This window comes from Ursus arctos, unplaced genomic scaffold (assembly GCF_023065955.2).
Source record: "Ursus arctos isolate Adak ecotype North America unplaced genomic scaffold, UrsArc2.0 scaffold_3, whole genome shotgun sequence".
In the NCBI taxonomy this organism is placed as follows: Eukaryota; Metazoa; Chordata; class Mammalia; order Carnivora; family Ursidae; genus Ursus; species Ursus arctos.
The window spans coordinates 15,291,554-15,317,444 of NW_026622985.1; the positions used below are offsets into that span (position 1 = coordinate 15,291,554).

At 44.6% G+C, this 25,891-nt stretch overlaps 1 protein-coding gene across 5 annotated transcripts in view; it reads left to right on the forward strand.

The window, feature by feature from the left end:
- NRCAM (neuronal cell adhesion molecule) overlaps window positions 1–25,891 on the forward strand; it is a 276,950-nt gene that overhangs the window by 42,022 nt on the left and 209,037 nt on the right. For all 5 annotated transcript variants that reach the window (XM_057304367.1, XM_026503219.4, XM_026503237.4 and 2 more), the window contains exon 2: window positions 18,933–19,091. The gene's annotated coding sequence lies outside the window, so the exon portion shown is untranslated. The remainder of the gene's footprint in view (window positions 1–18,932; window positions 19,092–25,891) is intronic.

The window sequence follows — 25,891 nt, forward strand, 5'->3', positions numbered from 1 at the left end:
AACATTAGATTAAATGTTTGCGGTCAATGAAGTGAAGTACGGGCCTTGGCCATAACTGGGCAATGAGGCTGGCAGGGTACTAAGTGCTTAGGTGTTTAACAAGTGATTGCACGGTGATTGCAGACATGTACTAGACAAGTACCCCCAGCCGGGGTGCTCAGGCCAATGCAGCTTTCATGGCTCAGGCTGTGGGGCTGACCACCTCAAGACTGAGCACCACCCTGCGTCCCACACATTACCATCTTCTTCAGTGTACCTCTCGCCCTAAGATCACAGCAGCCAACTCGTGTCTCTGGAGAAGCTCATCTGCACGTGTTCTATGAGCTGGGGTGTCTGTCTTCTCAAAATATGCATTGGGAGTATATGCTTCATGGAAACACAGAAATCTTTTGTGTGGTGACAGAATCTCTAGCTCAGAAACATAAGCCAGCGAGTCCTCTTGCCCTGGCCCTCAACTTTAGGGAAAACCAAAGAAGAGCAGTGCAGATCTGGGGGTCATCCAGGAGGTGAGTGCCCCCCTCTCCCAATCACTTGGAGGTGGTTTCTTGTTCTGTGTGTCCCAGGTGTAGCTTCTGTGGATGTGGCCCTTCCACAAAAGGGCCATGCTTTTGTGTCTCTGCTGAAATCTGTGCGGAGCCCACTGGCCCAGTGTGAGCGATGGTAGCTTTTGGCACTGGTGCGGTGCAGTCCGGTGGGAGACATTGAGAATTGCCGCACGTTGTGTCCACATTGTGGAAAAGTCAGTTTGGCTCGTGGGCTGCCATAACATCAGAAAGACGAACGGTGAGTGGCTGTCACTCGGTGTTTACCAGCTAAATACAGAAGCATTAGCTCTGCAAGTTGCAAAAGAGGTAAAGAAAACAAAAGAAAAGAATTGACAAGAAAAGGAGGTGCCCAGAGATTTTGAGGTTGAGGTCTGTGTGTCTGAGTAAAAAGGAAAAACAATTCTGTAAGTGATTGTGACGTAAACTCCCGGTTAACTGCATTGCTAGAATATTTACTTCACTTGCCAGAAAATTCTTTTCTCTGGAGCAATCATAATAGGCTATTGTTGGCTGTTAGGTTAAAGTATCCCTAGAAGCACCAGTGTTATTTGATCAAATTGTGAGAAGCATGTTGTGTGGCAAAGAAATCGGGAGGCCTTCACTCACTCTTTTTTTGTTTTTTGTAGAGTGAGAGCGCATGCAGCAGGCTGGGGGTGGGGGGATGCAAAGGGGGGGGGAGAGAGAGAATCTTAAGCATGCTCCACACTCAGCCCGGAGCCTGATGTGGGGCTCGATCTCATGTCTCTGAGATCACTACCTGAGTGGAAACCAAGAGTTGGACACTTAACCGACTAAGCCATCCAGACGCCCCTCAGTCGGTTACTCTTAAAAGAAGACAGGAAACTGAAATAAATGGCAGTGGAAACAATAGCAACGCCTGAAAATGGATGTCCCCAAACTAGGAGATTTCCCAGGAGGATGTGTGTTCATAATGTTGTCAGTTAATTGAGCAGAGAAGCGAACGGGGTGGAGCTGAAACAGGAAGGGACCGTTGTAAAGCCCTCCTGCAATGTCATGTAAGTTTCCTTCTGCTTTGACTGGTTTCATTCTGCTTTGTTGGAGGAGGTCCCAGGCCTCCAGTGACACGAACATGAAATTCAAATTTTGAAAAACATATTACAAAAGGATTTTCCTTCGGGTATTAATCTATGTAGTTAAGAAAGACTTTATTATTATTATTTGTTTCTTTCCCAGAGAGCTAGGCAGTTGGATATAAAATAAAAGAAAAAAGATCCCTCCATGATTGCCTTCTGGCCGGAATGTGTGACCTGCTGTCCTAGAAACATCTCTCTGATCAGAGAAATGATGGCAAAGCAGAGTGCTGGTAAAGCAGGTTTCTTCGCCACCTGCCTAAGGGTTAATCTTTTCTTTTTTCCCCCAGAGGCAATTCCATCTAGCATTGACAACCATGTCAGTTTTACTGGAATGTCTCCAAACATCCGTTAAGTCACTGATTAAAATAGACTCTATGGTACTGTCGCAGGGATGTGTTGTCTTTTCTGTGTCTCTGTCTGACTCCTCAAATTGCACTCGCAGTTTTGTTTAAAGCAAACCTGTGATTTAAATCTCCGGTAGCGTAGTGATCCTCGCTGGATGACGATGAATGTCTTGGTCGTGCTGTGTGGAGGGACGGGCTCACGTTGAGCTGCCCGCCCTGTTCGGTCAGGGAAGAGTCATTCCTCTGGGGTGCGGAGAACCAACGGAATCCTTGCGGTGTCTCTCGGAGGGAAAAAGAAACTCCCCGGCAGAAGTATAGCCAGAGAAGGCCACCGCAGAAAACCCCGGAGGCCGAGAAGAACCACATGAGAGAAACCACATGGAAGCCGCAGAGCCCACTCATTTCCTTTTGATGGGCAGAAATTAGGCTGTGGGACAACCACGTCATTGAGAAGTATTTATTATCTCTTTTATCACGTTTCTCATTGCATCATGCTTCAAAGGTCTAAGTCATTTAGGGAGTCATTAAATAATATTCCTGTTCCCTGCTGCCCTCTCCACCCACTACCCCCCCTCCCCAGCCAAGTTTGCACCAGTTGAGAGACGGCACAAAACCAGAGAGATGGAGAGAGAAATGCTCACTTTGTTACAGTCCGAGCTGCTGGGAGAAGCAGTCGGTTAGATGTGCAGCCCCCAAGGGCTCCCCAGTATCCCCCCTCCTTTGGACATTCCCTCCCTCCTGGCCCGGCAGCAGGCAGAGCCTGTCCTCTTTGCCGGCTGGGAGGTCCACGAGAGAGGCAGGAAGGCTCGGTTTATCTCGAAAACACTCTCCTTGCTGATGACTCAGGTGTAGGGAGAGAGTGGGAGAGGCTGGAGAGGTTACATGGACTTTATTTACCCTCCAGACAGAATGAAAACGTCATCGCTTCTGTGGGACTAGGCAGAGTGGGGAATGTCCTTTCCCCTCAAGACCCCTGTGCCGTGCTTCCACAGCCCTCGGCTATGAACCCGGGACTTGTCCTGCTCCTGCCCGCCAAGTCCCCTCTGCTGGACCAGACACCGTCCTTGGCGTCCTCGCTCTTCTGCCCTGCCCATCCCCCACCTTAGCATCCCACCTCCGTCCTCCCACCTCCGTCCTCCCTACAGAGAGAGAGAGCTGAGGCTTTCCCTCTCCTCTGTGAACACTTTGTATTTATTATATGCCCCGTTCGAAGAGTACTATAAAACAGTTCCCATTTTCTAAACCTCTGCACAATTTATCCCTTTATTCCATTCACTCTGGTTTTTCCCATCCTTCGTTTCAGTCTTTTTCATCTATGGTCTTGCGTGTGGATGTCTTGCCTCTCCAATTAGGTTGTAAGGTTGCTGGGGACAGAATTGGTTGCTTCCGTCTGTCTTTTGTCCCCCTTCCCGGGGGCTAGGCTAATGTATAGTGCAGTGTTTCTGTGGATAGGAGGTATGTCTTAGCTTGAGCTCTCCAGAAAACAGATTCTGAGGCAGAACTCACATGGGAAGGTTTTGGGAGGAGGTACGATTCCAGAACAGCAGTGGTGAGGGACTCGAGGAAGCAAGGTAAAGGAGCTACCACGCTGCTCCGAGCTTCCCGTGGGAACACAGCTAGTGAAGCTCTGTGACATACACTATCTTGCAGACAGGTCTTTGGAAGCCATGTCCCTCACAGTAGTCTGTCATGGGAGGAAGGGCAAGGCATTGGTCTTTTGGCTCCTTCTTGTCGCCTGTCTCTCATTGGCCAAGGTTACCCCATTGGGCTTCACTTCCTGCTTCCAGGTTGTGTTACCCAGCCCTGTGGTCAGCCTGGGGGACAGCCAGATTCTCTACCCACAGCAAGGTGCTCCCTGGGAATCCTGAAGTGGTGGGAGGAGTCAGGACCCCCCCAGTCCCCGTTGAGGTGGACCGCGATGCCCGAGCTGCTGTAGCTCTTGCCACGCTAATCGTGACAGAGACTGAGCCAGAGCCGTCACCCCCAGGGAGCCTGAGACTTTGGGGGGTGTTAGGAGACAAGAGGGCAGCAAGAGTTGGGACTTCATCAGGCAACAGTGTGGGGAGGGGCAGACAAATGTGGAGGAGCACATGAAGTGGGTCTAATATGCACCCAATAAATAGATATTAGCTTAATAACTAAATATAATAAATGTTGACTAAATCTTTATTCATTTCTGTTGGCCTCCTATGTTTCTACCTTACCAGTATTATTGGGATAGACAAAGGGGGATTTAAGAGTTAACACAAGCTAAATAAGTACTGAGGGATCAGAGTAGAGGAAGGATACAAAAAAATGAGTTCAAGGGAATTAATCAAAGAAGGCTTCCTGGAGGAGGTGAGTTTTGAGTTGTCTCTTAAGGGCTGTAATTGTGAGGGTTTGTAAAGAGGAGGGAGTTATCTGTAAAGGTCAGAATCCTAGACTCTAAGCAAAATGCTAGGTTTTGGGGGAGATTTTAGACATCTGCTATGATAGTTAGCTTCATCCGTTTTTAAATAAATGCAACAACAATCTAGAAAATTGCTATTTCTACTTTGGCTCATAATCCAAATTTTGGCAAAGCATAAAGGGACCTTTTGCCTTTGAGATTAAAAAGTTAAAGTTGATGGTATCTAGTGTTGGCAAAGAAGTGGAGAAACAGTTTTCTTCTGCATTCTTGTGAGTGTTTAAATGCTCACAGCCCTCTTGGAAGTCAGCTCTGTTTTTTTCATCAAAATCTGAAATGCAAATTATTGACCTAAAAATTCCATTTTGGGGGAACTTATACATAAATATATTCGTAAGTTATTCATTGCAATTTTGTGTTTAGTAGTTAAAGGGAGTTCAGATGAACTATCTGTCCTCAGTGGAATGGATAACAGAGATGTATCGGGCACATCGTGTTCTGTGTCTGTTACAAGAAATAGACCCTATGAACTGCTGTGGAAGAATCTCAAGACACATTGAAAATGCAGGTTGTAAAAGAGCACACATCGTATCAGCCCAGTGATATAAGAAACAACAAAGAGCAGGGGCGCCTGGGTAGTGCAGTCGTTAAGCATCTGCCTTCGGCTCAGGGCATGATCCCGGCGTTCCGGGATCGAGTCCCACATCGGGCTCCTCGCTAGGAGCCTGCTTCTTCTCTCCCACTCCCCCTGCTTGTGTTCCCTCTCTCGCTGGCTGTCTCTCTGTCACATAAATAAATAAAAAATCTTTAAAAAAAAATAAATAAAACAACAAAGAGCAAAACTAAAAAAAAAAAAAAAAGAAAGAAAAAAGAAAAGAAAAAAATCCCAACCTGAGGATTGGAACATTTATTCTCTTTGCTTCTGCATGTATTCTCTTGCCTAATTTAGAGGGAAAAACCCCGCAACGGTCTCATCCTTCAAATAAGAACCGAAGTTCATCTCCCAGGAAGGGTCAGAAGAAATGTTCATGTTGATGTTTAGGAATAAAGAAGAAGAAAACAGAAGGATAATTGGGAAGGAGGCCGAAGTTCTGTACCATGACATTTCACAGAACGCTTAGGACGAGGAATTCTTTTTTATGAACTGAAGAAAAACAAATGCGAACGATTTAAAAAGGCCTTTACAGGTGGAAGTGGTGGAAAGTCAGAAAAGAGTATAAAAAATCAGAATATAATAATGTAACTCATTATATAAGTAAAGATTTTTAAAAAATAGATGAATACTTAAAACAATAACTTTTTGATTGCATTGTGCAGATTAATAAGTTTTACGTGGAAAAGATGAAAGATTTTAGAAAACCTGTTTCGTTGTAAGCAGGACATTGCGAACGAGACATTCTTCTCCTTACTCTAACTTAAATACTGACCCCAGGTGGAACTGGTATGTAGAAAAAATCAGTTTCAAAGATCTGAGGACCCCTTTCCGCCCGGTCCCTGAGAGGGGCTCAGACGTGTGGCCCCTCCTTCCACACCTGCTATGACAGGACTCACCCCGACCCCCCCCCGCCAGGTGACTCGTTCTTTCCTTGGGCAGCTCTGCTGATTACAGAGTTCTTAGAACTCCATTGAAGTAAAATCCACCTCGGGGGGAAGGTTTACCTCTAATACACATTAGAATGAGCTTTAAAAATTGATCAAGGCCAGGTCTCCACCCTGGACCAATTAAGTCCCTGGGAATGGGGCCCAAGCATCAGCTCATTTCTACACGTGCCCCAGGGCGTTGCATGTGCAGTGAGACTTGCCAACCATTCCACCCCTGGAAACCCATCAGATTTTTAAAGAGCAAACTCCCATGTTTCACCTTCATGTCTTCTCCAAGAAAAGTATCTTCCAGTCTTCATGTGAGATGGCTTGTAATGGTTTAAAGGTCCATATGATGAGTATCAGCTTAGGTTGAAATCCAAGAGGGCTTTTCTTTGTAAGGAAGTTGGGTAAATACGTTTGCAGTGAAGTGGATCATATTGTAAGAACCCAGACCAAAATTTGATCATGGACCATTTAGTATGTACACATGGGCTTGCATTTTTGTATCTATACTTTAATAAAGTCTATTAATGTGAATTGTAGGGTCTGCTTAGTTTCAGCAGGTGGACGAGAGCGCAACACACAGGACTACGGATTTTGGGAGTTTCCCGAGTTAGAAGGCTGTGTGGTGAGCAGATTCTCGTGAGTCTGCCTGTGTTTTTTTTTTAAAGCATCCTGCTTTTTGTAATGATTTAAAAACCAGCCCAGGACAGTGGCAGAAATAAGCCAAAGGGGAGACACACACCTGGCTTGATTTAGTGGGAACTCAACCAAATATAGTTGTTTTTTTTTTTAAAAGAAAGTAGAATAGAATATAATTTTTTCTTTTTGGTTTTGAGTTTGGTGGTGAGAACTAGGAGTTATGATAAGGATAGTGTAGAATTTCAGTTCCCTCCAGAAATCTATGCATATTATTTTATCAGGCAAGCATTCACAGTTTCTGTGATTGGTGAGGATTGGTTTTGCTTGGGGGAAATTGTGTTGAAGTTGAATTTCTCACCATCACAGGTCTCTCATAAGGGGGCACCTAGAACAATGTGTGTGTGTGGGGGGGGGTGTGGGTGTGTTGGGGGTGGGGAGCTAAGGCACTGTGCCCTCCTCCAGAGAACACCATGTTCCTGGACTCCTAGCTGAGCACTGGGATGAAGACGGGGTGACCTGGTCCTCAGGCACGGTGCTTGGAAACTGGGGGGAGCTGAGAGATGGTGTCAGGGATGAAATGGAATTGAAGCATGCCCCAGGCACTGGACCTAAAGAGGCCAACAGTGGGTGTCGGATAGATGGGGAAATTTGGGGAGGACGTGTCGAGGGGAGCCCCAGGTTTTAGTACGAGCGTAGCCGTCGCAGGCTGTTAGTAGGTGGGAGCTATGAAGGGACGCGTAGTGAGAGTGAGCTGCAAGTCGATCTTACCTTTTTCCTGTAAGGGATAGAAAATATTTCCCCCATTTCTCTTGAGGAAGAAACACGTTCAATATGGCTTCATTTTAGCTGCAGTGGTGATAGTGGTCAGCAGTCAGGAAGTCCTCCCTTATCCGCGTTCACGGTCCTTGTACTACTCTGCGCTTACCGACCCTGACCTTGCTCTTGACTTCCTGCCTGCTGTTCATGATGAGAGGGGTCGTGTCCCTCCGCGGCAGTGCCGCCGCTCTTCTCCTTTTGCACCTGGCCAGGTGTCCCACACCTGCCTCACCCTGAGCTGCTCCCCGGACATGTCGCACCTCCCGCTCCCTGACCCAGAGGCTTCATTGATCTGATTTCATTTTGCGGCACATTATGGAGGCCGCAGGTGACAGCGACGGAGAAGGGCCATGCCCCAGACAACCACAGTTCTATCCCCCCGGCCACACACCGTCATCCCAGTTAACTCAGGGAGACCATTTCTTCCTGAATGGTTCCATTTCTTTTTCTTCTAATCCCTTTGAGAGAGTGTTGAGCCTTGGAGAGGAATGAAACTCTATGCTCCATGGCTCCTTTCCAGCTGGGTCGAGTTCTAAACTGCACTCAAAGCCAATACTAATTATGTTCAAAGTTTCTTATTAATAACAGAGTAAAGACATATGTGAGTGAATATTGAATATTAATTTTCTCTAATGAAAGGGCTTGGCTATTTTATTATGGATGCGAAGCCGTCTTGGTATCTATAGATGAAGCCGTGGCACAGAGCCTCAAATGTCAGGAGGGGATGATGGTGCCCTCTGGCAGGAAGCTTCCGATTTTCTGGGACAGCTTTTCCCACATTCTTGCTAAAAGCCTGTGGGTAGCTCAATGGCTTGGCAAATAGAGCAAAACCTCCTGGATTTGAACTGCTCTCATAAAGAATCCATGATCGCTCTATGGGGCCGTAACAGGTTCATTTTTACATTTCCTGTGTTTGGCTTTTCTTAGGTAAATAAATGTTTAAACTAGTTTGTGAATTTAATGTAGTTTCGATCCACTCAAGAGAACGTTGGGCTCATAAAAAGTTATGTACACGATTTATGCTCTGCCTCAAAGAGTACTTCGTACACCGTAGGCCCTTAAAAGTTTGGTTAAGGAATTATTGCAAATTATTAAAGCCAGCCTCTGAATTTCTTTGACGGGTAGCATGTTTTTAAAAAAAGCAGATTTGGGGCGCCTGGGTGGCACAGCGGTTAAGCGTCTGCCTTCAGCTCAGGGCGTGATCCCGGCGTTATGGGATCGAGCCCCACATCAGGCTCCTCCGCTAGGAGCCTGCTTCTTCCTCTCCCACTCCCCCTGCTTGTGTTCCCTCTCTCGCTGGCTGTTTCTATCTCTGTCGAATAAATAAATAAAATCTTTAAAAAAAAAAATAAAATAAAATAAAAAATAAAAAAAGCAGATTTGTTCTTGTTTATACTTGACCATGACAAAATCACTTCTTTAAAAAGATCCTTACCAATTTCATATCAATCGCACCAATTTATCAGTTAATTTTTTTTTTGCATTTTAAAAGTATAATTGAATCTCTTTTTTCCACTTTTTTTTATTGAAGTCTATATCATACAGCGTTCTGTTAGTTTCAGGTGTACAATATAATGATTCAACAATTCTACACAGTACTCAGTGCTTGTCAGGAAAAGCGCAGCCTTCATCCCCAGTATGTATTAGATGAATGGTTCTCCACTTCACAGTAAGAGCCTCACTCAAGACCAATTAAATCAGAATCTCAGGGGTAGGTTTTGGGCACTTGGGAGGGGGTCTTAATTTTTTTGAACAGTTTTATTGAGGTATAATTAACATACAACAAACTGCACATGTTTAAAATGGACAGTGACGGGGCGCCTGGGTGGCACAGCGGTTAAGCGTCTGCCTTCGGCTCAGGGCGTGATCCCGGCGTTGTGGGATCGAGCCCCACATCAGGCTCCTCCGCTAGGAGCCTGCTTCTTCCTCTCCCACCCCCCTGCTTGTGTTCCCTCTCTTGCTGGCTGTCTCTATCTCTGTCAAATAAATAAATAAAATCTTTAAAAAAAATAAAATAAAATGGACAGTGAGGAGTTTTGACTTGCGTATCCCCCTGAGTCACCATCCCCGTACTCAAGGCAATCACCACACCAACTGTGGATTCCTAAGTGCCAGCAGGGCTGAGAACGGACCGCAGTTCGAGGCTCAACATCACGAGCTGCTTAAGGCATATCACTTGTACTGTCTTCTCATCTAATATTTAATAATAACAACATTGATGGAAATAGTTACTTACAATTTCCCAGTCTAGCCCACTGTCTCTTTTGAGACATAATATGACCCATTAAGACAATGAGAAACGTTAGTGTTTTTTATGTCGGGCTAACAGTGCTTCCCTCAGACTCTCTCTCTGCCCGTTATCTACGCGTTATCTGGGGTTGGGGACCGTTTGTCCGTGGGTCCTGCTCTCATATGTTCATTGGAAAATTCAAGCTTTTCCCAGTAATCTGGGCTGACGTGGTGGGACAGGCTACAGGCTGCAGCTGTACAGCAAGGGGTGGGGGGCAGGGCTGTGAGGGACCCCCCGGGCACCTGGCGGGAACGTGTGCCGGAGCTGCTCTGCACAGGCACCCAGCCTGAGGTCAGCGGACCCCCAATCCCAATGAGGGAAATGGAACTTTGTAATTGAATAATGCTCTGTCTACCAATTGCGTAAGAACTTGACGGGTTGTGGCGAGCCTGGGTGGCTCAGTCGGTTAAGCACCTGGCTCTTGATTTCTGCTCAGGTCATGATTTCAGGGTTGTGAGATCGAACCCAGCATCGGGCTCTGCGGTCAGCTTGGAGTCTGCTTGGGATTCTCTCTCTCCTTCTCCTTCGGCCCCTCCCCCCACTTGTACTCTCTCTCTCTTTTTCATTTTAAAATAAATACATAGGGGCGCCTGGGTGGCACAGCGGTTAAGCATCTGCCTTCAGCTCAGGGCGTGATCCCGGCATTAAGGGATCGAGCCCCACATCAGGCTCCTCCGCTATGAGCCTGCTTCTTCCTCTCCCACTCTCCCTGCTTGTGTTCCCTCTCTCGCTGGCTGTCTCTATCTCTGTCGAATAAATAAATAAAATCTTTAAAAAAATAAAATAAAATAAAATAAAATAAAATAAAATAAAATAAAATAAAATAAAATAAAATAAAAACATAAATAAAACCTTTAAAAAGAGAGAGAGAACATTACTGGTTGTTTTTCAGCCATGCTAGTAAAACAGTATATCTTTAGAAAATGATGTAAAAAAGCCAAATGGAATAGCATTAATGGCCCATACTGGGAAATTGGTTAAATGAATATGATTTATTTATATGGTAGAGTATTACCCAGACACCAAAATTGATTTTGTAAGATATTTAACGACTTGGGGAAATGTTCATTTTGAGTTGTTAGGTGAATAGAGCAGGTTACTAAACAATAGTTTATTACACCACTTCTGTTTTGAAAAATGTGTACACAGACACACATACATATGGAAAAAATAAAACACGTGAAAGACATAAAGACCAAAACATGGACAATTTTTATTTCTGGTGGTGGGAGAAAACATTCTATTTTAGCTTTTTCTTTTAATTTTTCTGTACTTTTCATATTTTGAAAAATGAGAACACTTTTTTTTATCAGAAAAAATAATTGCCACTAAAAATCAGCCGCAGAAGTTTCCCCAAATAAAAAATCAGACCCGGTCTAAAACAATCCAGTCAAAACGAAGTACAAAAATAAAAATCATTAGCATTCTAGCTTCGAACCCGTGTGTTACCCAGTAGGCGCTCACTAAGTCCTTCTTGAGGGATTTGAATAATGATGGGGCCTCGCAAAATAAACAAATCCCCGCTCAAGTTGGAACTGGCTCAGTTGCTTTTCAGAGTCATCAAAGCAAATTTGTTTTGTATATTCTATTAAACCCAAGTTCGAGGTTGCAAGGCATTTGTATTACTGTTGAAGTGTGTTGGCATTTCATTTCATTTTGACTGACTCCAACTGTGATTTAGCAAGAGGCCAGGCTGATATGCAAATAAGCAGGTTTCCGCGGAGGGGCTGTTGCATTCGTTCTGGAAAACTCATTTCTGGGGAGTCTTCTCTCCAAAGTCGGGGAAGACCTGAAATGGGTCAGGAAAGTGGTTGAAGTCTGGCAGGGGCTCTCTGAGTCTGCGCGTGCGTCCCTTGCACCCAGCCCTCTGCCCCAGGCTAGCGCTCTGTCCACCGCTGTCGCCACGCATGGCTCCCCCCACCTCGCCCCTTCCCCGCCCCGCTTGGTCTCTCCTCTTTCCTCTGTCTTCATGGTCACATATGCGCTCACATCTCCCCTGGCCTAAAATCACCCCTCATCTCCGCTGCCCCCTTAGAGTTACCATTCAGTGTCACCCCTTTCTTTCACTGCCGCTGGCTCAGAGAGGTGGGCGGTACTTTCTGCCCAATCCCAGCCTGAGATGCTTTCTCCCACCTCGGGACCCCCCTGCAATTTATTGACACTTCACAGTATACGTGTCGTTCACATGCTTCATCGGCTGCTGGGCCAGACCTGTTCCTGTCTTTGACACGTTTCTCCCTCTACCTCTGAATTCCCAGGAACACAGCAGGCCCTATGGGGACTGATTTCTAAGACTTCAGGGCATCTCTCAATTCAAGAATATGGAAAGGTTTGTAGCGGCGCTTGGCTTTTCCCATGGGACATGTTTCCACTAAGTGCCCTGTGGTTTGGTTTTTTTGTCTTTTAATATACGGATCTTCCTCGACTTACAGTGTGGTTACGTCCCGATGAACCTATTGTGAATTGAAAATATCATAAGTCTAAAACGTATTGAATACACCTAAGCTACCGGACATCACAGTTTAGCCTCTGGCCCGCGTTGCTGGTGCTCAGAAGGCTTACATTAGCGGACAGTTGGGTAAAATCTAACACAGAGCCGATTTGGTCATGAAGTGTTGAGCAGCTCATGTAATTTATTGAATATAGTACTGAAAGTGACAAACAGAATGGTTACACGTGTTTGGCTTGTTGACCCCAGTGATCGCGTGGCTGGCAGAGCTGCGGCTCGCTGCCCAGCATGGCGAGAGGATCGTTCCACATACCGCTACCCCGGGAAAAGATCCAATTCAAAATTTGAAGTCCAGTGTCTATGGACTGCCTGTTGCTTTCATACCACCGTAAAGTCCAAAAATCGTACACTGAACCATCGTAAGTCAGGGACTGTACCTCGTGTCTAAAGTTAATTGGCTTTCCAACATTAACTCAAGTTTTATCTCTCAGCATCTTCCCCTCCTCGCAAAGTTTTTGTTTACTTGTTTGCTCATTCTGTGACATCAGCAGAAATGTAAGAGGGATGCCATAGCAGTGAGTCAGACAGACCGCATTCAAGTCCCATCTCTGACGTGGACAGGCTCTCTGACTCCAGGATGCACATTGTGTGTCTATATGCCCATCTAGAACATCGGTATAATACGGGCCACTTTGTGGGATTATTGTAGGATTAACGGAAGCTTTGTGTAGGAACCTCTTAGCCCTTCCTCTGGGCCATGAGAGCCACCCACTGAATGCTGGAGCACACTTCCTTTCTTCCTGGCTCCCTCCTTTCATACCTGAAATCAGGTCCAGAGTCAGGAACCTGCACCAAGGTGTGGGTGCCGGGCGGCCAGCGAGCGTGCGTGTTTCCCGTTGGTGTCCTGGCACACTGCTATGTCACACTCAGTGAGCCTCCCGGGCAGTCACTCTAAAATCACCAGCCACAAACATGAGGCCACGAATGCCAAGGGAGTCTTCTCTCTGCTTTGCTTAACCAGCGTGATCTAGCCAAAGAATTTGAAAGACTAGAAAATATACATTGCGAGTGTTAAATAAAGCAGCAGATGGCCTTCATGTCGGCAGCTCCCTGTGCCATCAAGTGACTCACACGCCCCTAGCCACGGCGGAGGGAGAGGGGAGCGCCACGTTGCCTTCTTTTCTTGGAACTGCCATGTTTTTCTCGTCTCTGATGCCAGTGTCTTCTCACAGGATTTGCAAGAGAAGAAAAGTCTCACTGTTCTGGAAATGCTAGAAAACGTTCCCAAACTTTCTTAGCGTCCTTCCTAGCAACAGATCCAGTGACTTCCTCCTCATTTCTTCCGGGTGGCACTGCTCTCATGGTGTTTATCACCCTTGGCCGCCTACTAGCCATGCCACGCTGGGCCATTCGTTCCCTTTCTGCGCCTTGTCCTTGCTTTTCTCTCCTAGAGGATGGGATGATGAAATCGCCCACCGTGTAAAGTTGCTATCAAATATATGGATCAGATATATGCCCAAAGTACCCAGTATGGAATAGGCTTTCAATATATGTTGTTCTGTAGTCATTCTATGTGCATAAACAATGAATGCGCCCATGGGTTGGTGGGAGTGACGTAGACTGGGAATCCCAAAGCTCACCTCTGGAGTCCTGGCTTTGCCACTTGCTTGCTATAATCAATGACTCATAACTCACCTAACCTTACCGAAGCTTTGTTTTTATCCGTAAGATGGCAAGAAAAATACTTATTTTTCAGTGACAAGTGAGATGACTTTTGTGAGAAATAAATCTTAAAATGCCCTACAACACAAGATGGTGTTAGGAGCTCTCATCTCTGTCTTTAAGCAGAAGCTGCCAAGTCCTAGTTGTCTTTGTGTGTCTCACACCTCCCAGGGTAGTACGTTGACCCCAGTGGATCACACAGTAATTGTTGAATGAACAGTTGAACAATTTGACACAGCTGAGAAAAAAAGAAGCAAGCCAGGAAGGCCGCCGCGTGTCCAACAGAGATGGTGGGAAATCTACACGCATGCTCACGTGCTTTTGTAGACGGGCCCATCGGGCCCTCCCTCTGAGGATTTCCAGTCTGTCTTCACACAAAGTCAGTCCTGGGAGGACCGGAAGTGTCTGGTTAGAGCAGTGAGGACGGGTTGGGTTGTTCTGGGCAGGCACACTGACCACCAGCAGAAAGTTCGGCTTCATGGTCTGACAGGAACAGTACACACAGAAAAACTGAGAACAGCAGACACGAGAACTTAAAAAGCTCTTCAGCGTGGGGCTCTTTACTATAAAGAGGGATCCCGTGAGACCTACAGAAAGCTAAATTAGACAAAGCAGTTGAGATCTTTGGGGAACAATTTCACTTTGGCATGGGCAAACCAGATGACCTAAAATGACAGATTCTGCTAATTTCCATGATTGCCTCCGGGAAGGATGGAGCTAACTTGGCCCTGTTTTTGCAATATGCTTCTCAAACATGACTTCTTGGTCTGCTGCACAGGTAATTATTCTAATGACAAAGTTCATGTTGCCAATTATCTCAACTATGACCTAATTTTCTCTAATGATGCTGGAATCTAATTCTTCTGGGTTTGGCCGTTTCTACCAAGTTCAATGTTAAAACCTTTATGCAGCAGATGAATTGCTTGGTCATGTCAGTTTATGTAGCAATTTATAGCTTCAGGATGATTTGCAGTCAATTTGGAGAATGGGTAACTATTAATTTTAGGTAATGACCTTGACACTTAAAATACGTTTATTTTTGTTTATTAACAGTTTGGGTCTCGCTGTTTTTAATACCACTCTTTGTGAAATAGTGCCGTAGTGTTTTTGTCATGGCATGAACGTCATTGTAGATGGCATGCTTGTCTAATTTGTAGATGGCATGAAGGTAAAAGGCATAACAACTATTCTGGAAGGGCAGAATTGAGAAGTTGAGAATTTTTGGCAAGTTGGAATAATGAACTCCATTTTTATATTATTTTTTTAATTTTTTAATTTTTATTTTTTAATAATTTTTTATTATATTATGTTAGTCACCGTACAGTACATCCCCGGTTTCCGATGTAAGGCTTGATGATTCATTAGTTGCGTATAACACCCAGTGCACCATGCAATACGTGCCCTCCTTACTACCCATCACCGGTCTATCCCATTCCCCCACCCCCCTCCCCTCTGAGGCCCTCAGTTTGTTTCTCAGAGACCATAGTCTCTCATGTTTCATTCCCCCTTCTGATTACCCCCCTTTCTTTATCCCTTTCTTCTCCTACCAATCTTCCTAGTTCTTATGTCTCATCTATGAACTCCATTTTTAAAAGATGAACTATTAATGGGGTGAAAATAAAGCCTTTACTTGGTTCTAACGATACCTACAGAAAGATAAGGGAGATCTTTGTTGTCGACCTGACTCGCAGCTCTAAGAACGGCCGGTAAATGAGTTGCTGCTGTTTTAGTCCATATGTACGGCGTGTTTGGAGCTGTAGAGACCAGAGACTCAGGACCCCCTAAGGAGCAGAGACTTCCCACACAGCTTCCTTGTCTGGGAGGGTCTGGAAAGTGGGGTGTTATCAGGGGCAGGCAACTTCAGGGGTGCCTCTTCTCTCTCATGATCCCTCTTTCGGCCTTTCTGTTTCCCTCTGCATATTCTGGAGCTTCTCCTCTGCCACCTGACGTCCACTCCAAATCCCAGAGAGAGCTGGTTAGATTGATGTGGCTGATTATCATCTCTCTTCTGGGGCAGGACCCTTGCACAAAGCTACCTCCTGGTTCATCCACCAGCCTCTGTGGGACACGCCCACATCAGATGCCCACGCCCGGTCCAGTCAGTGGCCACCTCTGTTTAACCACAGCTTACCCCTGCTTGTCGGAGCAGTGGGCTGGGGCTGGGAAGTTTGCATTGGAATGTGAATCTGGATAGGTCTCCAAAGGCCAGAATTGGGACCAGTGAATGAAAGCTGCAGGAAGCAGGATTTAACTTCCTGCAGAGTCCCTTGAAATGGAAAAGGCCATAGGCAGATAGGTGGTTGGATACAGTGACCTTTCTAGGCCCCCTCCAATTCCCCAAATTGTGTGTTTTTATCTTTATTGCCACTCTTTTATTTCTTCCCCGAAGGGTCTAATGAAAACCATCTTTGTGCATTATTACTAAAATGAGCCACGAAGATAATTCTACGACCGTATAATTAGGGTATGCCTAAGGTGTCAGAAACAGTAGTGTTTTTGCCTTAGCTTCTTAAATAAAATACATTTCATAGGTGGGCTATTTGTAAATTGGATTTTATTATAGTCAATAACAATGCCATTTAAAGAAAGGGGATGATTTACATAATGTAAATGTAATGGGGCAACAAACTACAACAGGGACACGTCTCTAAGATGATTGAAGAAGAGTGTAAGAATGTTTGATAATTTTTTTCCCAAATGCATCGTAAATGATGTTCCAGATACTTCAGTTAGGCTTTCAAACTCAGATTCGGGATGGCCTGAGTCAGGTAGGGCAGGTTTCGGTGGTGACTCTTCAGAGAGTTGCCCAAGCAACTGAAGTCTCTGAAGTCGTGTAATTAAATCTCACCATTCAAACTCTACTAATTTGGATGTGTGTGTGTGTGTGTGTGTGTGTGTGTGTGTGTGTGTATGTGATGTATGTATGTGGTGTGTGTGTGTGTGTGAGGTATGTGTGTGATGTATGTGTGCAGTGTGCTAGTATGTGTGGCGTGGTGGGTTGTGTGTGTGTGTGTGTTGTGAAGGGAGAATAAAAATCATTCCATAAAATGTTAATCCCGTCACAAACAACAGAAATTCATATTTCATCTGAGAAAATCTGAAAGCACCAGCAAGACTCCGGGATGCCGCTGTCGCCACTTCCCAGCGGGAGACTGCGTGTCACCAAAAAAGACAGAAGCAGACACAGCGCAGCAGCCTTGCCTCCAGCGTTCTGTTAACTGTCCTCCCGCTAGGAAATACCGGGTCAGGAGGGAAGCTCGCTTCGTTAAAATTCTAGTTCCCCCTTGCTGGAGACAAGACTGAGCTCACTTGGCTTCAACTTCCTCATTCATAAATTATAAATAAACTAGTATAATAGTAGTTGGGTCTGAGAATTTCGAGAGGGTGGAAGCACTTCTTCGCACAGTGTCTAGCGCCTATGAAGTGCTGTCATTTAGCTAGTAGGGTTCTTCTTACCTTTATTATTCTGGAGGGGGTGGGAGCCCGGAGAGCCTATGACATCCGTCCCTAGTCTGGGTGTGGCTCCAGGTCTTCTGTCTTCCCGGCCTGGCCGGAGAGAAACTTGGGTCCAGCCCCTGTTCAGGATCTGACATTATCTCCCCAGAAGCCTCGATTCCGTCCTCGAGGTGTTCTTTTGCTTGGACCTTGCCTATGTCACTGTACTTCTCAGAGCCTCAGTCTCCTCTTCTCAAAAATTGGGGCACTATTTAATTTTATAGGGTCTTAAACTTTGGATACTATTAATTTAAGTCATGTTTGTTTTAAGACAAACTTGAGTTATCAGGTGCAGACCGTTAGGGAGAGGCCGAATGTTGGAGCATCTTCTCTGACTTTGTGTCCTTGGGAAAAAGTGCCCGTGCTTGGGCTCCAACCCGCCTGAGATTCTGATTTCATGTCAGGGATTTATTTGGCCTGGATGGAGCCAAGCCAGTGATACCTTCTAGAAGCTCGCCCAGTGCCCGCAGGTTGAGAAGCACTTAACAAGCCCACGTTCAGTGCTGGGAGCAGGTCTAGCACTCCCGCCTTCTGCTCTCCTCGCTGCACTCTGACCCCAAGTTCTGGTTTAAAGGAGGTTTTCTTTTCTTTTCTTTTCTTTTCTTTTCTTTTCTTTTCTTTTCTTTTCTTTTCTTTTCTTTTTTAAGATTTTATTTATTTATTTGACAGAGATAGAGACAGCCAGCGAGAGAGGGAACACAGCAGGGGGAGTGGGAGAGGAAGAAGCAGGCTCCCAGCAGAGGAGCCTGATGTGGGGCTCGATCCCAGAACGCCGGGATCATGCCCTGAGCCGAAGGCAGACGCTTAACGACTGCGCCACCCAGGCGTCCCTGAAAGAGGTTTTCTGAATAAACACTCTCTTCTGTGATTTTTACCCATTCTCTTAAAAGTGAGGTATTAAGCATAGTATTCAACGCCTCTGTTAGTTGGTTTCCATTTAATGAAGGCTTGTTCCGTCTCCTTCTACCTTAACCTTATGCTTGTTTTCTTACAATGATGGGTTTAGCAACGTCCTTTATTCCCAGACGCTTTCTTTTCTCACCGCTTTGAAAGCCGCCTCTAAAATGTAATTGCTTTGCTGAGTTCCTCCCTGACATCGTCAACCTTGATCAAATACTTCGTTCTTCACTATTTGTTCTTTTCAGTCGATATTAGATTCTTCCCAGGCACGGCCCGTGTGTTGATGTGATTGTAAAGCGACCAGTATTCCCATGAAGTATTACAGGAGAATAAGATCAAGTGCCTATTTTTCCTCTTTAATTTGTGTGCACAGTTGTTTCCTGCTGTTTAGGGGTCATTCAGACTCCTAACCTACGCTAGAATGTCATTGGAATTATGTTACCTGTTTTCATTACCTGTGGCCATTAAATTGCTTAAAGTCTTAAGACGTTGATGTTTTTAAGTACAGAAATGTGTGGTTAAAGTTAATCATGGAATTTAATATGTATTAAGTTCCCCTTGTCGATTTTAGTAGGATGGTAGAATGAAATATCAGCTTAATAGAATTAACTAACCCAAAGCAATTTACACTATTCTGTGTTTTGTGTTTTTTGTTTCCTATTCAGGAATCCTTGTGATTTTCTTCCTCAGCACCCACTACCCGTGTTTGTTGAAGACTTTGGCCAAAGCTGCTGTCAGCTGTTGGCATCATCCTGAGAAAAGGACAGCTTTCAAACATCAGGGAAACTTTCAGGAGACTCTTGGCCCCAGTGGATCTTCTGAAGGTGAGAGCGAATCAGTTCTCTTTGTCTTTAGAAATCAAAATTAGCTGTTCTGTGTTCTCAAATCTACTTCTTGGAAAACAGTGAATAAGGGGATAGATTATTGAAAATTCTCTACAAAGAGTTGAGAGTTTTTCTTTTTCAGGAGAATTCTTTAGTAGTTGTGAAGGAAATCAAGTGGCTATTTTGATGCAACAGGAATTTATTTGAAGTTGTAGCTCTGATCTAAGATTTATTTGAACACACACACATATACACGCACCTTGAAAAATCATAACATTTCTCTTCTCAGAGGAATTTCTTATGTTTTTAGGGTTTCTGAGAGCCTTCGTATTTGCCTTACCCTGCCTTTTAGAATTGTTTTAAGGATAAAACAAAATAATATATATGAAAGCACTTTGTAAACCATGAAGTATTATTTGCATAAGTAAGAAAAACAATTACTATTTCCAAATATTTATAATCCTCCAAAATACTCTTGTGCCTTCAGTCTGTTTTTTTTAATAGTTTGATTCTTTTTTTTTTAAGATTTTATTTTATTTATTCGACAGAGATAGAGGCAGCCAGCGAGGGAGGGAACACAAGCAGGGGGAGTGGGAGAGGAAGAAGCAGGCTCATAGCGGAGGAGCCTGATGTGGGGCTCGATCCCATAACGCCGGGATCACGCCCTGAGCCGAAGGCAGACGCTCAACCGCTGTGCCACCCAGGCGCCCCAGTTTGATTCATTTTTATTTTGATTCTGTAAACTTTGCTAGGATCTCAAGAAGCAAAGGTGATAAGTCCTTACCTTCAAGGAATATCTGCCAAGTGCAAGAGACAGATACATAAATAGATATGACCAACTCCAATATGATAAAAGTGTATCGAGAGTGAAATAAAGAATGAAAAAGACATTGAATGCAACCTGGGCCAGAGATTGTGTGTGTAAAAGTAGGCTTCTTGGAGGAGGTGGCCCCCGAAATGGCCCTTGAAAGATGACTAGGAGTTGGCCTGGTGTAGTGGAGTAGGGTATTGCCAGCAAGAGCCGTGGGAGAGGGGTGCGAAACCTGCACGCAGAAGTAGTAAGTTGTTCAGCGTTGCTGAACTGCAGGTATGAAGTGTGTGTGTGTGTGAGCACTGAGGGGATTTAAGATGGCAGTCATTGGTATTTTAGGCATGTTACCTCGGAGAGAGTGTAGAGAAACAGCTGGAGGTGAGCAAGATTAAAGGAAGATTTGTTTTGCACTGATCTGGTGAAGAGATGAGAGGGATGACAGTAGAGAAGAAGCAGTGAGGAACAGAGGAAGAGAGCTTTGAAAGAGCTGGAACGTGCTGGATTTGGTGATGGTTTGGGCATTGGAAGTGAGAAAATGTTAGGATCTGGAATTCTCAGGTTTCTGATTCCGGTGACATAAAGGGAATTTAGGGGGGAAGCAGACCTGGTCTTGGGGAAGAAAGGACTTTGAGCTACATGTGGGACATCTAAGTAGAAATGTCCACTGGGCAGCTGGAAGTGTAAGTGTGGAGGTTAGGGGAGGGTTCCAGGCTAGAAAAATTGATTTGGGAGTTATGGCAATAGTTAAAAATCTTTTTAAAATATAACTTCGATTTTGTATTTAAGATTTCGAAATAAGTCAGACAGAAAAAGACAAAAATCATGATTTCACTTATATGTGGAATCTAAAACACAAAACAAACGCACAAACACACAAAAAAAAACCAGAAAGAGGGGCGCCTAGGTGGCTCAGTCAGTGAAGTGTCTGCCTTCAGCTCAGGTCATGATCCCAGGGTCCTGGGATCGAGTCCCGCATCTGGCTCCCTGCTCAGTGTGGAGCATGCTTCTCCCTCTCCTCCCTGCTTGTGCTCTCTGTCACTATCTCTGTCTCTGTCTCTCTATCAAATAAATAAAATCTTTAAAAAACCCAAAAAAACCAAAAAACCAGGAAGAGACTCAGAGATACAGAGAACAAATTGGTGGTTGGCAGATGGGGGGATGTTGGGAGATGGGTGAAATAGGGGAAGGGGATTAAGAGGTACAAACTTCCAGTACAAAATAAATAGGAGCACCTGGGTGTCTCAGTCGGTTGAGCGTCTTACTCTTGGTTTCGGCTCAGGTCATGGAGGGTTGTGATGTTGAGCCCAATGTGGGACTCTGTGCTGGGCGTGGAGCCTGCTTGGGATTCTCTCTCCCTCTGCCCCTCCCCCCCCAGTCTCTCCCTCCTTCTCTAAAAATAAATAAATAAACAAACAAACAAACAAATAAAATACATAAGTCATGGGGATGAAAAAGTACAGCATAGGGAATACAGTTAATAATATTGTAATAATGTTGTTTGGCGAGAGATAGTGACTACACTTATTATGCTGAGCATTTCATACTGTATGTAACTGTTGAATCACTATGTTGTACACCTGAAACTAGTATAATATTATATGTCAGCCATACTTCAATAGAAACGTTATCTATTCATACCCTTAAAACTCAACTCACCACATTCACAATTACCATTTCATTTGTATCTGTATTTGTTGGTCTTATTTTCTTAGTCTAATAAATTAGGGGGCCCCTGGGTGGCTCAGTCGGTTGAGCCTCTGACTCTTGATTTTGGCTCAGGTCATGATCTCAGGGTTGTGGGATCGAGCCCCACGTTGGGCTCCATGCTCAGCAGGGAGTCTGCTTGAGAGTCTCTCTCGCTTTTGCTCTGCCCTTCCCCCTGCTCATGGAGCCTCTAAATAAATAAATAAATAAATAAATATCTTTTCCTAGGACAAATGTGGGAACTTTTTTAGTTTGATGAAAGGAAACTTAAACCAGTATTTAAAACAAACAGTGAAAACCCTAAGATTTCGGAGTGACAGGCCAGTGCCATTGGTCATTTGAATTCACAGTATTTACAGAAGTGATGTAGGGAACATGCTTTATTCTCCAAAGGATATTCTTTTTCTGTTTATCTCCTGGTTTCTTATCTAGTCATCACTTTCATTGCTCTGGCCAGGATTTGAGCGTTGCCCTCGGGAGACCGAGGCAGGATCTTTCCTGTGTTCTCCAGGTTGCGTCAGGGTCCCTCCTTTGGGTTTCCCCAGCATCACTCAGCACGTCATGAAGGGAGCCTGTTAAAACAGAGGCCGCACTGTTTCAGAGCAGTCTACCCCAGTTAGACATTACTCAGAGCCTTCTTTGAGGGAATGTCATGGGTAGAAATTTTAAATTCAAATAATACGGACAATCGTACTATTTTGAGTGAGTTTTATTTGATTACTATGGCCTTAATTAGCTTACTGACTTTTTTCTTTCAGACCTGTCGGAAAATCACAAAATGCTCCCTTTTTACTCTTTGTAGTTCCTTTCATTGCCATCTTCCCAGAAACTTTACAGAGACATTAATCTTCACTTTCACTTTTACACAAAAGAAAATTAATTTGGAGCAAAATTAAGTAACTGACCTAATCTAATGCTAACAGCGAGAGTCAGGGCCCTGGTCTGTGGAAAGTCAGGCTGCCCCTTCCACCTACTCATTTTCCTTTATTCCTCATTTTTATTGCACTGCTGTGAGGTTACCTAGATATCTTAAAAGTAATAAGAAATTGAATTAAATCAAACTCTTCATGCCGATGGCCTGTGCCTTGGCCAGCCACTCTCCATTCAACAAACATTTTTGCTTTATTATTTTAGGCCCTGATGTTTAATTTTGGTAATTGAAACTTTTTTAACATGGCTTTTGTTTTTGTTTTCTCTAAGCTGGTTCCACTACTGAAATGAAGGATCAGTAGAGACTAATCAAAACCACCCATGTTTCAGTTCTACTTAAAAAAGGATAATCATCTCAACATCCATTATCCAGCCAATTTTTCCCTACTTTCATTTTTTTAAAAAAGAATTTATTTATTTATTTGAGAAAGAGAGAGACCACACAAGAGCAGGGAGGAGAAGCAGACTCCCCGCTGAGTGGGGAGCCCGATGCGGGGCTCGATCCCAGGACCCTCGGATCAGGACCTGAGCCAAAAGCAGACACTTACCCAACAGAGCCACCCAGGTGCTCCCCTACTGGGTACTTTCAGTCACATCGTGTTAGGCACGTTCGCACACAGTTCAAGTACTAGCTGCACAACCCACTTTCCGGTTTTATTTCCCCTTTTTAAATAAAATATAACTTTCATACATTAAAAAAAGGACACTCATTAATTATTTTAAAACCAACTCTTTTAAGCCCAAGGTATTTCTGATTTGGTCAAACACATTGCAATACCCAATGACGTTTATGGACAGAAAATGAATTTATGGAAATGCTGAGTTGGTGTAGCTTAGAATGATGGCACGTGCTAGCGAGTTGTAGGTGGTCTCAAGGACAATGAGCTGTTCTCTGAAAGTCACAGACTGGTCAGTCATTGCTGTGAAAGCAGTGGGCTGCAAGTCGTCAGAGTGCGTGTACAGAACATGATTCACTCATCCCAAATGTGGCCAGTAACAAAAGGAGTTTACACTCGTTGATGCAGGGCCCACGAAATAGGTCTTCCTGTTTGGGTCTCTCTCTTTTTTCGGTCTGTCTCTTCTCTGCATCTCTTTTTCTGTCTCACTCATGTTCTGTGCATGAAAGACACAGACTAACATGATGTCTCCAGAACGTGCAACCCTTGGCAGTTTGTGTTTATGGAACCGGCAGTGGAAACAGTGTATCGTGGATATGCGCGGCGGGTGCACCACCCTTCGCTGGGTAAGTGGGGGCCGGTATAGGGAGACATGGATAGTTTCGTGCTCTGCATAGCATGGCTACGTTGGGAGAACAACAGCACGAACAAGGATGGACAGATATGGGAGCCACTGAAGACAGAGAGCCCAAGATGGTAGGATGGCTAGGAAAGGGCACGCCAGCCTTTCGCCACTGTAGTTCGGCTTGGTTGTAGGGTCTTCTTCTGAGCTCTCTTACGTGGGCAGGGTACCAAAGGTAACAGCACTGGCTGGCGGCTTTCTGCTCCGACGCCAGTGTGAGTATGCAAGTGCTATCATGCGGACGAAGCACTGGAGAGAGTTGATGTTAGCTTTGGAGTTGCCACTGAAAAGTATTTAGAGCTGGGGGGCGCCTGGGTGGCTCAGTTGGTGAAGCGCGCAAGTCATGATCAGCTCAGGTCATAATCTCAGGGCCGTGAGATCGAGCCCTGCATGGAGCTCCATGCTGGGTTTGGAGCCTGCTTTAGATTCTTTCTCCCTCTCTCTCTGCCCCTGCCCCCACCCCACTCCCGCTAGCGCACACACTGTCTCTCTCAAAATTACATAAATAAATATATAGATAGATAGATAAATAAAAGTATTTAGAGTTTGAAATAGTGTCCAAGTATTGAAGCCCTCCTCCCACCCTGTGGTGAGAGCACAGAAGTCTGCTGGACTAGGCTTATTGGGAACCACTCCTATTAGAAAGTAGGAGCCATAGGTGAGTGGCCAGGGTGACGTTTTGAACGGGCAGTCTTCCAACAGGCTCAACTCATACTTAGCAGTAAAATGTGTTACCCTATGCCCTTCTGTAGTGTGGGATTTTAAAAAGAAAGGGGAAAGGAAATGCTGAGCCACCAACTTTTGATACACATTCAGTCCCACTAGAGAGGTCATAGACGACATCAGCAATTTGTGGGCCATTTTGGTGGAGGACAATGACGGCGGATTTCTAATCAGATAATGTTGCTGGATTTGAATTTTCACTCTTCACTGCCTTTTGTTGTTTGCATACATTGGAAATTATTCTCGATTCAGGTTATTATTAACTTTTTGAACTCCAGCTTCGGCTCTGATATCTTGCCGCTCACGTTACAATGAGCATGGTGACTGGAGAATTTATTTTTGCGGTCATTAATAGAATAGCAAGGCAGCATAATATGAATTAATGACTCTTCCCATTTTCCCATCATATAAGCTGGATTCATTATCCCCTGGGATCTATTCAAATCCATATCCTCATAAACCATTCTTGCTCGTTGTCGGCTTTCTAGCTTTTTAAAAGCTTCTGCATAATGGATACATAGATAACAATAAGTGATAAATACTTTTGATTTTAAACTTTAAAAACATTTCTGATCTCATTATAAAGAAGAACACGAAACAGAACTTCCACTTCACGATCAATAGCCAAAGTATTTGGGCTGTTTTTTTTGTTTTTTAAGCAAGAACCATCCTGAGGCAATTATGCCTTTTTAATGCCGTTTAGAAAATAAGATTTGTGAGGAAAGATTGAGGATAAAAAAAATTATTGAGGGTGCAGAACTACGAACAGGGTTTTTTCACCCCTTATATCCTCTTTCACTTGGAGGACACGCATATTTTCATCAACCAGGACTGTTCAAATTCGGCGACATCCACTTGGGTAATAACTATGTTACTGGTATTTCAAATTATTCTCTGTCCTTTCTGTTACCCCTCTTTGCTATCAAGCTTTTCATGTTTTGTGTAGACTCACCATTTTAGTGGGTGTGTATCACATGGAGAATGTGTCACAGCAAAGGGACAGAGTCACAGAAATAGAGAAGGATTTCTCATTCCGTGCACATGAGCTCAAGCAGTATTTGTGGTCCTTTATCTCCGCTCAATCTTATTTATTTCTTCGGCATCAAAGCTATGCGATTTCTATTACTTACAAACCTGTAAATAGGTACACAGACCTGTACCCAGAGTTGGGGATCAGAAAATAGGGTAGTTGAGCTGTGATGTGCCACCCAGGTGCCGTGCCCCCTCTAGGACTGAGACTCTTTTTTCCCCCGCTTCTGGGGGTGTAGACAGCTGAGAGCTCAAGGCTGGGTCCCTCCTTGCTGGTCGTCTTTAGGCTTCGGCTACAGAGAGT